A 15,249-nucleotide genomic window follows, 5' to 3' on the forward strand; every position below is an offset into this window, starting at 1 on the left:
TTCCATCACAGAAATGTAAGGAAAATATGTTTTGTTTTCACTACGTTTGAGGTTTGCAAGGGATTCTGGATAACAGAACATGGTGAGAGGCACACTAGTCATCCTATCCTGGATTCCCCTTGGTGTCTAGTTTTAACAAATTTTACAGGTTTGCTAGGTTTCCCTAGGTGCCGCTTGCACTAGGGCCCAGAATCCACAGCTAGGCACATTGATAAAAAAAAGGTCAGTATCTAGTGGGCTTTCTGCTGCCCTGGGGGGGCACAGTTTGGGGCTATTGCCCCAACATGTCCCCAAGTGGGACAACAAAACTGGCTATATTTGATGGGGTGGGGGCATGGGTTGCCCATTTTGGGCAGCCCCCACCCCTACGTATAAATAAGCCAGCATAACCCTTGGCAACTAGTGGACTTTCTGCCCTGGTGGGGTGCAGATCAGGGGCTATTGCCTCCATCTGCCTCCTGGGGAGGCAGAAAAACTGTTGCTTGCTTTTTGGGGGGTAGGGGCATTGGCATGCCCATTCTGGGAATCCCCCACCCCTGCGCATAGTAAAAAAAACACCCTGGTGCCTAGTGGGCTTTTTTGTCCCCACCAGGGGGCAGATTAGTGTTTATTGCCCCATCTGCCTCCTGAGGCGGGGCAGAAAGACTGGCAATTTTTTTGGGGTGGGGGCATTGGCATGCCCATTGTTGGCTGCTCCCACCTCTGAACTTTGAAAAAACCGAATCGTTGGAGCCACGTGTTCTTTCTTTACGTTCAGGGGGGAAGATAAGGGGCTATTGCCCCCATCTCTATTCTAGGGTCAGACAGACTGTGTCAATTTCTTGTTGGGCAGCACCCACCCCTATGTATAGAAAAAAACCTGGTGCCTTGTTGGCTTTCTTTCCCCACCGGAGGCAAATCAGGGGCTATTGCCCAATCTGTGGGCAGAAAGATTATTTTTCAGGGGAGAGTGCAGGGGCTATGGGATGCCCTTTCTGGGCAGCCCACCCATGATCTTTAAAAAAAATCCCTTTGGTCTGGGGGCTACTGACCCCACTGCCCCCCATGGGGGGTTATAAAGTCTCAATGCACCCATTTGGAATGGGAGAGCAAAGGCCCTTGTCCAAGAGGCTGCACCCCTCCCTGATGTCTAGTTGGTGGATCTTGGCTTGGAGATTGCCCTTCCGTTTCAATCCCCACGCAGGGATTCACTAGGGAGGGGTACCATTGGAAAGAGGAGCTTCTCCCCTTTCCAATGATACCCCTACCATCTGTTTCAGTGCTCTGGGGACTGAGATAGCCCTACAAGCACCAAAAAAGTGAAACTAAAACTAAGTTTCAGTTTCCTTTTCAATGTAATTTTCAATGTAATGACGTCAGTGCACCATGCGCACAATCGTCATTACATTGAAAATAACGTAAATGCCTAGGGAGGTTGGGGAAACTCTGTCCCACCTTCCGAGGCAAAAAAAGGATTTCTTGCTAGAGTGCACATGACCGATGGGTCCATCATGAGCACCAGTGCTCGTGTGCTCATGACGGAACTATTGCATGATGAGCACCAAAGAGGTTAACAATGCTTAATTTGAGTCAGTGGTTTCCAGTGCTCATCATTGGCACCTAATTGTCAGCACTAGCACTTATAACAGCTGCCACATGGTGGCGCTGTCTGTATAATTTAGAGATAAGCAGAACAGCAATTGTTTATTAATTCAGTGCAGTGGCAGTGTGTGGGGCAAGCTGTGGAGGCCTCCTGAGGAAGTCCCTGGCACTTTTAGGGGCATATTATCAAGCCTGGGCGATAAAATTATCGCCGCTTTATCAGCAGGAATCTGACGCTAAAGTGGCGATAATGGGCTTAATAATATGACGGCCAAAGACGGTCCTTGACAAACGGCGCCAGGAACTACAGGAGGGGGAATACGGACATTCAGGTGTACCCGCCTGTCTATCATTCTGAGTGCTACTGCCTCTAACACATCTTCTCCTCCCGGTTATGGCTTCCATTGAATACTAATGAGAAACTACCCACTACGCGAGCAACGTTTTTCGCACTACATACTTCGCCATTATCTGGTTTGACCATACTACCAATTCTGGTCCATATATTATGAGGCCCTGAAGATTCGCAGTCTGTTCCCTGCGATGAAACACGTGTTGGCCAGTACAGAGGAACATTAAACTGGTGGACAACACCAAGAACTTTACATCTCTTGAACTCTCTTAATTATACTAATGATCTGTTAACCTTGAAAGTCTTGATGTGCACAGTCAACCAATCTCACTGAAACTCAAAATCACCCAGACATTACTGTTGTATCTAGTGCAGGGGCTTCGCTGTTACTGCACTCAACCATTACTTGTTTTATACATCTGAAAAGGTTGCACTACTTCCTCGCATCATGTTTGTTCACATCTTAAATCCCTAATTCCAGTGTTCCTGGGTACACCTAAGGATGGCTGGTGTCCAATTTTGCTTTTAATAGAAGTATTGAGGGAGAGGCGCATCTCAAAGGGGTAAGATAAATACAAGAAGGTAAGAGGTGAGGGAGATGATAGAGTACAACAGAGAAGGGAGAGCTGAACATAAGGGGCAAATCAGCTCTATAGATTAAGATGCTTAAGGAAAGGGAGATGGGAACTGAGTGATGTGTATGTAATGGTAGAATCAATGTGAGAATTAAAGAGTCTTGGTTAGGTAAAAGGAATTGCATGCAAAAAAGTAAGGTAAGATGCTTTGGGAGTGGGAGGATGGGAGGGGATAGAATGATGTAAATTAACACGATAGCAGTGGTGTAACACAAGTCAATGGGGTCCCGCTCTGCAGAATGGGATAATGGGGCCCTGAGACTCCCACATCTTACAGATAGTCATTTGGTCCTAGACTTAATGGGGGCCACTGATGGGTTGGGGGTACCCTGAAGTGTTGTGGGCCCATCTGTGCTTCATGGGCCTGTACTGTATCCTGGCACAAGAGGTGAAGCAAGGTAAGAGGCTAGTGAATAGCAGCGGATGCACGGGGAAGCAGAGGCTACAGGGGCAGAAACAGGGAATAGAGGTGAGAGAGAGATAAAACATGAAGAGTAGAGCATGGAGGGGAGAGGTGCACATAAACAGGATAGAATCAGTGAACAAAGTTGATACTGGAGTGAAAGATGAAAGCCAGTGATTGGATAGGAGAGGTAGATATAAGAGAAGCTGACCATCAGGAGAACTTAAGTGTCATGGAGAGGGATTGGTGAGTATTGGATGTAAGAGGGTAGGACAACCAAGAGAAGGTAGGAGGCTGGGGCAGAGAGGCAGGGGAGAGGTATATTACAGAGAGGTAGAACCAGTGAGAGAAGGTGAGAGGCTGTAGCGGGATGAAGAGTTCATCAGGTAGGTAAGAGGTGGGTGAAATAGAGGCAGAATTAGTGAGACAGGTAAGAGACATTAGTAGAGAAGTGAAGTGTGGAGTATGGAAGGGAGATGCAAATGTAAGAGAGGAAGAAAAAGTGAGACAATGTAAGAGGCATGGGTTCAAATAGGAGAGGTGGGTTTTAAGGGGACAGGCCAGCAAAAAAGAATTAGGAGGGTGGAGAAAGAAATGAAAGGTGAAGGGCAGTACAGGGATGGGTATGTAGATGTAAGAGAGACGGAACAATCTAAACACTTTACACAGGGAAGAGAGAGGGAATGGTGAGAGGTGGATGTGGAATGCCAGAATCAATGAGAAAAGTAAGAGGCAGGGGGAGAGATACAGCATGGAAGAGAAAGGTGTGTATAAGAGGGACATAACGAGAAAGAGAAGATACGAAACTGAGGATAGCAGAGAGATTGAGTTAAGGTTGGCAAAATCCACAAAATAAGATTTGAAGAGTAGAGGATACGAGTAGAGCATTAATGGAAAATGGTGCTGTAAGAGGCACAATATCAGTACGAATATATTAGAGTGTTCAGGAGGATGAAAATGGAGTGAAGATGTGAATGGGGCAGAATCAGAGAGAAAAAGTTATGAGGCTGGGGAGAGATGAGCAGTGAAGATAGTGCAGGATAGGAGTCATGGCTATAAGAGAGGCAGAACCAGCAAGAGAACATAAGCAGAGTGGCAAGAGAGGTAAGGTAGAGAATTGGATGGAAGAGAGAAGAACCACCAAGAGATAGTAAGAGGTTGGATGAAGAGGGAGAGAGGAGGGGAAGGTGGATGTTAGATGTGCAGAACCAGCAACAGAAGGTTAAAGGCTTGGTGAGAGATTAGAGATGAAAGGGGGATCAGGAAGGTAAAGTTTGATGTATGAAGGGCAGAAACTGCAAGAGGAGAGCTTGAAGGAGGAACGGGAGAGGTGTAAGTAATGGGACAGGAGCAGCAAGAGAAGATAAAAGGTAAGGGGAGAAGGAAAAGGCAGAGAAGATAAAGATTGAGAGGTGAATAGTAGGGCAGGGAAGAGTTATGTGGGTGTAAGAGGGGAAGAATCAGCAAGCAAGTATTAGAGGCAGGTTGGAAAGATGACAGGTAAAGAGTAGAGCATGGAGGGATGAGAGCAAAGATGGATATAAGAGTGGCAGAACAAGAGAGAAAAGGTAAGAGGCTCGGAGATTAGGGAACGATGAGATGTTAAAAGTACAGCATGCAGAGAAAAGTGGATGTAAAGGGGAGTACTGGGCAGGCTGTTAGCTCTCCAGGATTCGGTTGGAGGGTGTTAACTCCCTCTCCCCACTCAACCGCTACCCACTGAAGAAGCCCTACTTCACCTCGGGGAGGGTTTGAACCAGAGTACACCAATAAGACTTGTCTCAAACACATTCTGTTTATACAACCTCAATTAAGGTATGGTAGGAATATAGGGCGTCTCTCCCTGATTTCTGCTTTTTTTATCAGAAATCACAGCCCTGATGAAGCGGTCCGGGGTGCCATTAGTGACCCAATGCCAGCTCGAAACATGTCGACCACCCCTCACTTCTAACACCACAGTAACACTGTTACACGGGTTGAGAGTAGTGGAAATCTATCTGGTTTTCTCCCTCTCTATCTGCAAAAAGTGCATCTCCATCCCCGTTCAGATTTTAGCTTAACTCAGAGGACCCTCTAATAAAGGTATTGGGGTACCAACAGGTTATTTTACCTTCTCTCACACTCACCACTTGGCCCACACACCCACATGCACAACTGCGGCAACTCCTAAAAGTTCTTCACCAGAGAGCCCTCCTGTACGTTCCATGAGGGACTGCAGCGCCACCCCCACAAGGAGCAGTGCCCAAAGGTGATGCTTTGCACTCAAAAGGGTGTGTGAGGGCACAACACACACAGGAGTACCACTCCCTACTCTTGCACACTCATACCTTCTTTTTGTAGACACCTACCCTGACTCGCAACCATAAGAGGCTGCAGTCTTCTCACTTTCCTTTAGGAACTTGGTACCATTTGTAGTATTTTACATTACCTTCAGGAGAATTGGTACAGGACCTATTTACAACTAGCCCCTTGTCCCCCCTTCTTCAGAACTGTGGTTACTGTAAAGGGGAGGAACTAGCAAGAGAAGATAATTGGCTGGACAAGAGGTGAGGTAAAAAGTAAAGCACAGAGGATAGAGGTGGATTTAAGTGGGCAGAATCAACAAGAAGACTTAAGTGTCTGGAGTAGAGGTAAAAGAATATTTGAACTAACGTGTGCTGCTAAGTACATTGAGCCTTCTGCCAAAGTTTGCAATTACCTGTCTTTTTATTTTTCAGATAGAAAATGTGGGTTAGATTTGCGATGTGTGTCATCTTTCACAAAGGTGTGTGATCTCGAACCATCCTTGACATGTCTGTGGAATTACAGCCTGCTCTCTGAGTACTCTTACTACTTTTGATCTGTCTATTAAATCTACCTCCCAGTTGGGACCCTTTCCTGCCCATTCCATGAATAGACATCTATGTTCATAGCCCATGCCCAAGACCTGCATTTACAATATTGCCCATGCCTCGTCATTGGTCCCTACCAATGTAAAAAAGACCAAAAAATCAATTAGAAAGCTGTGTTTGTTGCTCTGCTCAAAAATCCTTCAGCAGGCTCAAAGCTTCTAAGCATCTTCTTAAGATCTCTTAGCTGCCTTTTTCTGACAAATCCTTGAAAAATAAGTCAACTGACAAATCTTTTTCATAGAAAATAATTTACGTATTATTCGCTTGCCAGTTGAATTCTGACCTCTCCATGAGTTGGAAGTAGCATTTCTTACTGTGTCAGACAGTTTGCACCTGATTCTTGATCAGGAAGGCAGACCAGCTTTGATTATTACTAAATTACAGTACCACATTTGTCAGTTTCCCATCCAGTGAATTTGAATCAACTGAACAACCAAGAATTCAAGGTATTCCCCTGGCGTGGCTCTAACTCTATCCTTTCTGAGAGGCCTCCCATGGCATTTTGGTGATGTAGTAAACCTCTGATTTGTAAAATTCCTTGGGCCTCTGCTTGTTATTCTTTATCTTACCCAGTTAGCCTAAGTCATTCAATCCTTTGTTTTTTTGCTGATGTTCCATGCATATTGATACCCAAATCATCATTTCATTCAATGATAATCTCGCCTCTAACTAAGAAAGTTTTTCACCATGCATGCAATCAATTGCTTTCTGGATAAAGACAGATTCATTAAAACTTTATAAAGAAATATCAGGCATCCGCATCTTTAAGGGGCCTGGTAACATATGCACTTCTCTTCTTCTGGTGGCCTGTGGAGCTGGGCCAATCAACCTCCATGGTAGCATCAACAAAAAAAGTGTTGGATTCATTGTCCAACATCTTCTCTCCTTGTCTGGATATCTACTTCTAATACATCCATATGTAACACATAATGCAGCACTTTCACCCATGTCACTTCTGCAAGACTGTTGTATAGTCAATTGTAGTTTTGAAAGTAGGGGACCCCTACATAACCTATAGGCTCGCTATACGTAGGGACTAAACATCAGTGGGTAAAAAGTTTATAGAAAGCATAAATTATATACGCCAAAGTATTCTAGGTGTAAATATTAAGCAGACATAACCACATGTTATGTTTCACAAATAGGTCAAGACTGTCATTTATTTATAAAAATATATTTATGGTTTTATTGATAGTTATAACTCATTTTGTTGATATATATTCATATAGTTCTTTATCTTTTCAATCATTTAATGTTTTCTAAAATTAAGAACAGTACAATGTCAATAAATATAAAGAGAAAAAAGGAATATTAAATCACATATATCCTTAACCATTGTGACAAAACACATTATCAAGTTCATACAACAGTCCAGTAATTTTAGTCAAGGAGATGTTGAAAACATGGTCGATGTATCATTGATGGAAGCAATGCCGTAGATGGAAGGTACGCGCGTTTCAGCAAACTGCCTTCATCAGAGGACCATCTATTGCAATAAAACTATGTGAAACATAAGAATTACATAGAAAAACACGGGTTACTACTCTATATTAAATACATATGCACCTAGAATACCGGTGAATCATTTAAATCTACCAATTCTGATAAGTATTTATATACATAGATATTAACGGCTCATTTCTCATTCATATTAAAAAAACTCGAATTTCGTATCTTGCATCACAATATTTCCTGATATTCAACTGATAAATATTTCAACATGATAAATAATTTTATATTCTCGTAAACCTATATAAAATACATTTCCTAGTATAGATATAAGCATCTCATAATTTCATACATCATTATAAGATAATACATCATCGAAAAATATACACACACAAAAGAAAACAAAAAATAATAATAATCACAAAATATTATGCACCAAATACATGAAAAGAAAAAGAAGAAATATAGAGAAGAATAACATTCAAAAGGCCCAATCTTAAGCAAAGTCATAGACTTAAATTAAATCTAGCAGTGGGGTAAAGTAATCTCAATTTATATCATATATTGACCACAGTTCTAGTGAGGGTCACTGACATGGCATCCTGAAAGTGAAAAACTTTTAATCTCGAAGAGCTTCTTTTTATTATAAAATTATTTGCTGTGCTAAGATCTAACTTGCTTTTATGTGTGCAACCTTGATGAAAATGGTTGACAATAACGAAAGATTAGAAGAGTTGAAGAACAGCTGGAAGGATGTAATTTACGGTTCCACGCTATCATATATGTGAGTATTTGTTGGACTGTTATCAATGATTGCATTAGTTACTGGGAAAAGTCTTAAATATGAGTCCTTCTCCAGTATGGATAATATGAGTGGCTCACCATCAGGTCACAACATTTACAAGAATACAATCACATAATTTAAAGTGTCCTCTCTAGAAAGAAGCGATAAATATATCATAAAGCGGCCATAGCACAAAGGCTCTAAACTAGTTCTTACAAGCGACATATGAAGGAAATGTATTCACATACTTAAGATAAGAGATCGTATAGCGACATGTTCCATACCAGCACTTGCTACTCTTCGAAACTAACACCAAATGGAAGTAAGTAAATACCATATGGTATCAATTGCTAATCATGCACTATGGGAGCCTGTGAACGTTAACAAAGTGAACACACCCACATATCTAAGGGGAGCCTTTGAATTTTATCAAGGTGGAAACACCCACATATCACCTGTATAAAGGCCGCTTACTTGATAATATAGGGACGCGGTTATGAAAATCTATCCCGCAATACGATCTTGAAGGTGCCTTTAATGTTCCTTGGGCTCTATTTTAAAAAAGCATAAAAATAAGGTAATTAACCATTTACACAGCCTAACAAATCTTATAGGCCTATGGCTACACTTATTAGGAGAAAGTTTATAATATTACAAAACCGCTTACAAAGATCACTGCGGCTTCTTGAAAATATGTTGCTTAATTCAAGTCTTCTTTCATATTTGATTTAGAATAAGGTGCCTCAAATTGGTTCTTTTTTTCTATGAGAAAAACATTTCAACAATATATGATAACCGTCTAAAGATTCTAGATCTATCCAAATATAAGGAACGCCACAGGTTTCAACCCTCAAAGGTACTATGTCTGATGCAACACTGTACCTTAGTTATCAATGATAGGGACCACAACAAAACCTCTGCCGCCGTTGAATGCGGTTAAATCTTACTCAAAACACTTAGCTTCCCGGACCCTATATTTATACTCATTTTACCCGCGCAAACGTACCAATTAAAAAGATGAAACAGGTGGGTCCCGATGATTATTGTGAGTGGCGCCATCTTGGGTTTAGGTGGCAGGTTCGTAAACATGGAAGATGGACTGCGTCCTTGCGCGCAAAGGTTTTACCTGCTTTGCTTTTCTCGTCATAGAGTACTGAGGCTACATTAAAACCGTGCTCCATCTTTAAGAAGGTAAGAGGTCCCGGTGACAAATAAGAACATTTTTTATTTCTGGCTATATATTTATAATTAAAAATACTATAAAGTCCGCTGTCTGCATATTGCATTCATATGTGGGGCATACCAATTATATGAACTTCGGCTCCATGTATTGAACAAGCCGAACGCATAGTTCTAGCCAAAACAATGATGTAACATAAACTAAAATTATAAATAATACCCTTATAAATGCATGGATTCCTCCTTATATGAAATCGGTAGATTACAATGGAGGAATAAAATGTATATTATTGCATCCATGCAAAGGCCAACATAATATATTCAAAGGGGAACACCTTTAAATAAGTATAATGTGTGCCTAATCCAAATTATGAAAATTCTTCAGTTGCATTTTACTATTTTAAAAAGACCAAAGTAAAATGGCCAAGCAGTGCACTATCCAATATTTCAAGTTGTGTAATAAATTCAATAGTTCTTATGTCTAAAAAGAAAGATATTGGCTCATTTATAAACAGACAACATTTTCAGGATTATATAATGGCCTTTTCCCATGGTATCTGTAGATTCAGCCCCTTATTTACTGTATCCAATGAAAAGATCCAAAAGACCTCACGTTTTTTCCTTATCTTATCTGGACATTGACCTTCTTTTGTTAGAACTCCCTCTAAGATAAACTAGTGAATAACTTCAGGAATATGATTATTCTGTCAAAATGGGATACCATTGGTGCAGTCATTTTTCGTGTCCTGATGGCTGATTTGTGTTCAGTCAGTCTAACATTGAGTGAACGAGATGTCTCCCCCACATAGCCCTTGTTACAGGGGCACACAAGCAAATAGATGATATTCTTAGTTTTACAGTTGCTCATGCCCTTCAAAATGATAGTTTGTCCATTGAAATGCAATTCTTTAGTCTCTATTTCTTGAGGGCAAACATTGCAAGTACCGCATTTAAAGTTGCCATCTATCGGATTAATGCCATCAATACTTCTCTGTATTGGCTCTTTATGTATGGGAATGCGTGATCTGACATCGTTTATATTTTTGTTTTTGTGATAGGCAAAAAGCGGTTTCGATATTTTATCGTGTTCTGATCTATTTACATTGAGTAGGTGCCAATTAGAGTACACAATTTGCCAAATTTGTTAATTCAATATTGAATGACGAATCACAAAAACTAATTTGGTGTCTTGTTTTTGATGTAAAACTTGCAAAAGATGTTGTCGATCAAAAAACCTTCGTCGTTTATATGACTTTCTGATTAGTCTAGGACGGTATCCTCGATCTTCAAACTTTTTCTTCATTTCTGTCGCCCTTTTGTCATAATTTTCCAACTTCGTACAATTTTGCCTAAAATGTAAAAATTGATTGAAGGGGATGCTGTTTTTTGGAGTTATAGGGTGAAAGCTGTTATAATGTAAGAGAGTTTTACGGGCAGTGGGTTTGATGAAAAGATCTACAAATGATTGGCCACAGTCATGCTTGATTAGAATGTCTAAGAACTCCATCTGTGAATTGCTAACATGAGATGTAAATTTTAAATTAGGTCACATAAATTTAACCATGCAATGAACTCACTCAGAATATCTTCATAGTCATCCCATATAAACATAATGCCGTCTATATATCGCGACCAGTGGAATATAGACTCGAAAAATGGAACCACTTCATTAAAAATAAAGCATTGCTCAAAATGGGCCACATAGATATTAGCTATCGTAGGGGCGCAAGATGCGCCCATACTGACCCCTTCCATTTGTCTACATAGGGTTCCTTGAAATTCAAATACATTTTCTTCCAGGATAATCCGTAGACAATCAATAATGAAGTTGACATTACATTCAATCTTATTCAGGCCTATAAACCATTCAACTGCTGCAATGGCACCATCACATGGTATATTTGTATACAGACTTTCGACATCTAGTGTCACCAACCATTGTCTATTAGCATTGAATGGTGTGCCCTCCAATAGATTAATAACATGCTGTGCATCCTGAACATATCCTGGAATTTCCGATATGCACGGCCGTAAAATAGCATCAAGGTATTTGGAAATTGGTTCCGTTATGGAACCTATTGTGGTGACAATTGGTCTGAAAGGGGGATCGGTTTCATTTTTATGGACTTTGGGTATTTCATATAGGCTAGCCATCCTAGGATTGTCCATGTTCATATATTCAAATTCTTTGGTGCAAATATATCCATTTCCTAGTGCCTTAGGGGTAAGTCTATCTTGTTTTTGATCTTCTCTGTCGGATTTTTAGTTATTTTAGTATAGAATGTATCATCACTCAACATTTCCTCAATTTTATTAATATAGGTAGTATTGTCTAATTTAGCTTTTTTGCCCCTTTTATCACAACTTTTTATCGTAATGTCTCTTGAACTTTTGAGATTTTTTAGGGCTTCATGGGCTTCATGTTCTTCTACTGAAATGTTGAACGGTGTTTTTGGTACATATTTTGTAGCAGTTATTAGTACCACCTGTTCAAATATTTTAATCTCTGGGGCAACTTGCTGTAATGTTGGGGTAAAGATAGATTTCGGTGCCAACCCAGATCTATTAGTTTCCGACAATACATTCTCTGTATTAGTGAAGAAATATTTTAGCCGAATTTTCCAAAAAAAAGACACAAGGTCATTAAACAATTCAAACTTGTTTATACCTGAATGCGGTACATATAATAACAATTTGGAGAGGAGAAAATAGATTGCTTTATTTGGTTTTAATGGGCTTAGATTAAAAATGGGGATAACCTTCATTATCTCCAATACCCAGCATTCCAGCTATTGGGTGTGGTTTGTTAGTTGATGGCCCCGAAATTGTGTTTGGTATTGGGCACGAGGCTGGTATTGTTGGCAAGGTTGATATTGAGATTGATATTGTGGCTGGTATCGTGGTCACTAATTCCCTCTGTTCTGATAGCGTCTCCCTAAAAAAGGGCGATATGCTTGATTGGAGCGTGGAGTATATCTATTACCTCTATTTTCGAATGGGGACATGGTACCATCACTATTAGAATCTGACGTGTCGGAGAAGGTAGTTACCTTCCTATTAAACTGTTTAGGATCCTGTTGATGAGGGAAAGAATCTTGTCCCCAGGTATCGGATTGAGTATAGTAGCCATCAGAGAGATAGGGATAGACATTTTCTCTACTGAAAAACCTTATATCTTTTTGAATTTTATCAGTTTTACGTTTTGCAAGATAGTCATTGTAGGAACTAAGTTCACTCTCTAATTCTTCTAGTTTCTGTTTTGCATCCTCAACAGCCGTTGATGATTTTATTTTACTCTCTAGTTCTAAGATTTCATTTAGCAACTGCATAAGTACTTCTTTTGCACTTTCAATTATCAACATTGTGAGGTCCCTTGAGCATCTATTTGCGATAAGGGACCATTTTTCTAAGAACTCCTTAACTTGAACTTATATAGTCAATTGTATTCTCACAACCAGATTACCGAAGTGTTCACGGCCTTGAACTTCACACCTTTTGCATTTTGTACCCTTTCGGTCATTAAGCACAGTGATAGGATTCTTATATGACCCTTCCCTGGATGCTATAGCATTTCTATTCACCTTTCTGCTGATTTCAGCTACCAAATTATCTATCATTTCCCATTGTGGAGTGCATTAAAGGGCCCGCTCATTCTTCAGCACTATATTATTTTATCCTACGCTCTATAACAGTCTTGCGCCTGTGCCAACCTATAATTAAGAGGGAACATATTGGAGGTAGAACCTTCTCATTTGTAGCTGGACAGGACTGGAATTGTCTCCGTCTTGAGCTATGGTGCATCTTGAATCTTCTGGAAGAAAACGTAAAATCGGTCTTTCCATACATTAGTATAGTCTGTACCTTTCCCTTGGAGATCCCTTAGCACCAGGATACCCCATTGGTGTGGTATTTTCATTCATCTCTTTGAATAGAACAATAACGAAAGAAATGTCCATTATCTGCACCATTTGGTGTAATTTAACAAAACACTCTGAGGAAAGGGAAAGGTGAAGAATGCCAAATATGTTGTAAAAGTAATGTGACTGCCTATTGGGAATCTGCTCCAGTATGTTTTACAGTCCATCATTTTATACCAAATGTTCAAGAAACTAGAGCCATATATGCTACACACTAGTTAACCTGTCCCAAAGAGCATTAAAATACATTTATCAGACTGCTACACAGGGTCAGCTTGGTCATGCTCCCAAAGATAGCCTGATCATTGTTAAGTGCAGAATGACAAAGGGCAGGCCTTGGCATGCACACAATGATGTGAGCCTCTTCCCACAACAAATTGTCCCAAACCTCAAAGAGTGCTGTGAGGCCTGAGGAAATTGCTGTTTTTTAGCAGTACAGTTTGAATTAGCTTTGCTTTGGAGTTGAGAAGAAGTGACAGTGTACAGGAAAAGGGCGCTGAAGAGGGGAGCTGACTGAGGAGTGAGTGCCTCTTTCCATAGACTACATTTTCGTACACAGAGTGATTAGGCAGTCATTGAGCCTAGGAAAGTGGTGCCCAGTAGTTTTAGCTAGGCAAATCTTGTATTGGCGATTGGAAGGACCAAAAGTGTTTGGTTAGGTAGCCTAGGGCATGATTGGAGTAATTTATGTATGATGGATATGATTGGGCAAGGGCCTTGCGTTTATTAGATCTTTAATCTCTTGTTTTGGTGCTTTAATTTAGTACTTGTCTGTTTAGTGTCTGGCTCTCTTTTTTGCTTTTGGCAGTTTTTTCCCTTCCTACATATTCTTGTCCCTTTTAGCCACCTCATCTTTATATCTTTAAATTAGTTCAGCTCTTTTAATTTCTTAAAAAATTAAGTTTGAGAGTAGTTGCTGGGTTTAGGCATTCAATTTGTGGGACTGGTCCAGCTTTTGGTTCAGCTCCTGCCTGCCAATATATTAGCCACCCCACCTGTACACGTCATCTGTACCATCTCATCCTCTTATTTTCTGCTATCAGTGCTTTCTGATGTTTATAGGTCACTCACCTGAACTAGCATGTAAACGTTTGTGTTGATGCCAATGCCTGTTAAAAGCAAATGCCTTAACCTTGAACTTCACTGGTGCACCTGGAGTACTGTGGAGTCACCTGAAAACCCGCTATATATCTATGAGGCAATCTGTCTTACAATTTTATTCATGCACTACTCTGGAAACATCCGTTTTGGAGAGATTTAGGTCTAGCTTTTCAACCCAGTATGACATGTTGTATTTCCACATGAAAGAGCTTTAAAATAGGTATATTTATTTTATTAGGGCTATTATTTGTATTTCTAGCCATCTCAGTGATATCCACATTAGAGAAGTAGCTTCTTGCAAAGCTGCTGTAAGAGAGCTAGAAAATGAATAGTTAGTTGACACTTCGGATGACATCACTTCCTGTGACATTACATCTTATGCAAATTAGAGGGGGCATCGCATGTTACTATCCTGCCCGGGCCCCACGAATCCTAGGACCGGCCCTGTTGGTACATCTACTATTAGAACTTTACAAATGTGAACCAGATGAGGAAACATATTAGATTGAGCCAGAGCATGTGGCAATTGAAACGGTGTTTGGCTTTGCAGCCGAAACTCTTAGCCCTCCATCTGTGTAAATAATGACAGACTGTTTTACAGCCCGCGGAATGACGCATTACCCATTCACGGATAGAAATACCTTTATGATTACTTCCCTGAATCTCAGAATAGCCCTATGTGTAAAGCAGCGCCTGTGAAACAGAAGACCTCCCACCAGGGTGGCGAGCTCGAGGCCGAAGAGACGGACACCGATCCGTCTTTCACACAGCCCCCCCTCCCCCCCCGTAAGCTGTGCCGAACGCGCCACTGCACACCCTGGCCCCGCGGAGTATTCTATTCACGGCCCGATGACTTCTTAGCGGGTTACAATCACACGCGTAGGCACTAACACTTCTGGGGGATTATTTACAAGCCGGCGCGTCACGATGTCCCATAGAAAAAGTGACGGCATTGTC

The sequence above is a fragment of the Lissotriton vulgaris genome, chromosome 3_1 (assembly GCF_964263255.1).
Source record: "Lissotriton vulgaris chromosome 3_1, aLisVul1.2, whole genome shotgun sequence".
NCBI lineage: Eukaryota > Metazoa > Chordata > Amphibia > Caudata > Salamandridae > Lissotriton > Lissotriton vulgaris.